Genomic DNA, 2,452 nt, shown 5'->3' with positions numbered 1-2,452 from the left:
TCATAAGCACTAAGTCAATATTTGATCTTACAATTATATCCATTTATAAAATCAGCACCATTTCTCACTTCCATTTTTTTCTTCTTTCCGATATTCTGGCATAAGACACTTATTTACAGAACCTCAGTCCCATTTTTTTTCTGTATCCACAATCTCTTTGGTTTTAACTCTCACCATTGCACCCTGGGTCTTTACTGAAGAAATTGAGTTATTAATCATCCCTGAGGACTTCCTTTCCTCCCCTGGTCTCTAAGCAACTTTTCTGCTAGTTTCTGGATCCTTTGCCTTCCCATTTCCTGTCTCATAGTTGGGATCCTAGAATACCTTTTCATGTCCTGGTGGTAGTCATCACCTTCCAAAGGAGTCTGGGCACCAGTTAGAGCATGTCCCATACCACATCACAGGGGAAAATCAGGCCCTCCTACAGGCTCCGAGCCAGCACCCCAAGATAAAACCTTCCTGCAGGCCCCTTCAGAGGCATTAGAACTGCTGTTCTTCTGGTCTGGAGTTGGGATCTGTTCCGTCTGCCAGGCAGTGATGGCTAAAGGAGCAGAGGCCCACAGAGCAGACTGGGTGGAAGCAAAGTCAGAGAGTGCCCAGTGTGCTGACAGAACAAAAGCTTTATTTTTTCATAGGGTCAGACACAGGTGAGACAATTGGCTAGGCAGATATTGCACGCCCTGGACATTCTGTGGGTCCCTGGAGAATGGACAGGAAGAGCCACTGGGGGGAGATCAGACTTCTCTCAGGGGAACTCCTCAGCACTGGCCAAAGGAAAAGAGATTCGAATATGAGCAGGGAACAAGGCGGGCTTGGGATGGTCCTTGGACTTAGTTTCCTCAAAAGTCGCTTGTCTCAGCATCAGGATGCAGGTCAGCAGCAGTCCCCGCCCTGCTGACCACTGCCCGGGTCGCAGGAGCTGGAGCTCTGGCGTCGGCATCGGTGGGACCTGCGGCGCCTGTGGTGGCTCAGGCAGCAGCCGCCCTCGGAGCTGGAGCCAGAGCAGCCCCCGGAGCTTGGAGCACAGCCGGAGGAGACTGGGGGCAGACACTGTGCCTGGCTCTTCGGGGGACACTTAGGTGAGGGGCACTTGGGCGGGGGCTGGCACTGCTGCTGGTTCTGCTGGCAGGACATCTCGGCAGGAGGTCAGTGAGTCTGGATAGATCAAAGAAAAAGGTCAGTGCAAAAGTTTCAGGCCAGTGTCTCCTCTATGAATGGTTTATAAAGCCCTTGCTCTTAAGACCACTGCTTCCTGAGATATGATCTTCAGGAAGGACAATGGAAACTGATCTCAAGTTGAATTGACCTGGCAGGATATTGCTTTCCACTTTGCCCCCCTTCCAGAAAAGAATGCTGATATCTTCTAACTGGGCCCCAAGTCCTTCTGTCTTCACAGAAACATTACAGCAGATACACTCAATTGGATAATGACTCCAGAGATTGTCTCTTGGCATGTGCACATCTTTCAGGAAAAGAGTGGAGGGACTGCGGAGAGCCAGGACTCTGATGCATCCCACAGAGGTTCCGGCTCATGGTCCCCTCCACTGCCCCCAGCTGTCCTCCAAAGTCCCCTTCCTGCTACCTCCACATCGGACACCTCTGCTTCCCTCTTCTCTACTAAAATCTGTGCTTGTCTTCCCCAGACGCTCCCAGCTGAGCATCTGTCCCTGCTAGACACTCACCAGATGCAGAGAGGCAGGACAAGAGGAGGAGGCTGTTCCTGCAGAGGCTGTGGATGAGGAGCCCAGGGCAGGAGCGCTTTTATCCCGTGCAGGGTTTGTGATGCACAGCCCAAGCATGCTGCTGCTTTCGCAACCAGGGAGGGGGCAGTGCCAGACACTCCCATCCCTGGTCTTCAGCATCTTCCTGCATGCTTGCCAACATCCCTGACAAGAGGGAACCAGGAAATCTTGATGACTGCTCTCCAGGTGTGTTGGGGACCTACATTTTCTTCTCCTTTCACTCATTCAGCTCGGATGCTTTAACTTGGGCTCTGCCCCTTGCATTTTGCAGTGAGAATGTAGAGATGGATATGACACATTTCCTGATATTGAGCATTTCAAGTTTAACTGGACTGACATCTGAGAAATAAACATTTATGTCTGATACCATGTGATTTGTCCTGTGACACAAATGTCTGCAAATACTTCTGTCTTTTGGACATTGATTTCCTGTTTCTCTGCATGTTCTGAAGGAGAATGATTTGTTCAGATGTAATTGGCCTTTGACTCTCGGGAATGTTGGGTGATCTGAGACCACTGGACTCTAGAAATGAGATGTGTTAGGTAATGGTTGGAAGATGGGACCCAGGCCCAGTCTGGAGAAGGTGGGGCCTCTAAAAGAACTAGAGCCAAGGTAGGATTGTATGGATAAGCAGACAAAATGGTGAAAAAGGCTACAACAATTGAGATCACAAGATTCATACCTAATATTAAAAAAGCCAGTTTGTTCA

Source organism: Propithecus coquereli, unplaced genomic scaffold, assembly GCF_000956105.1.
Source record: "Propithecus coquereli isolate 6110/MARCELLA unplaced genomic scaffold, Pcoq_1.0 Scaffold59, whole genome shotgun sequence".
Lineage (NCBI taxonomy): Eukaryota > Metazoa > Chordata > Mammalia > Primates > Indriidae > Propithecus > Propithecus coquereli.
This window is presented reverse-complemented; position numbering follows the sequence as displayed.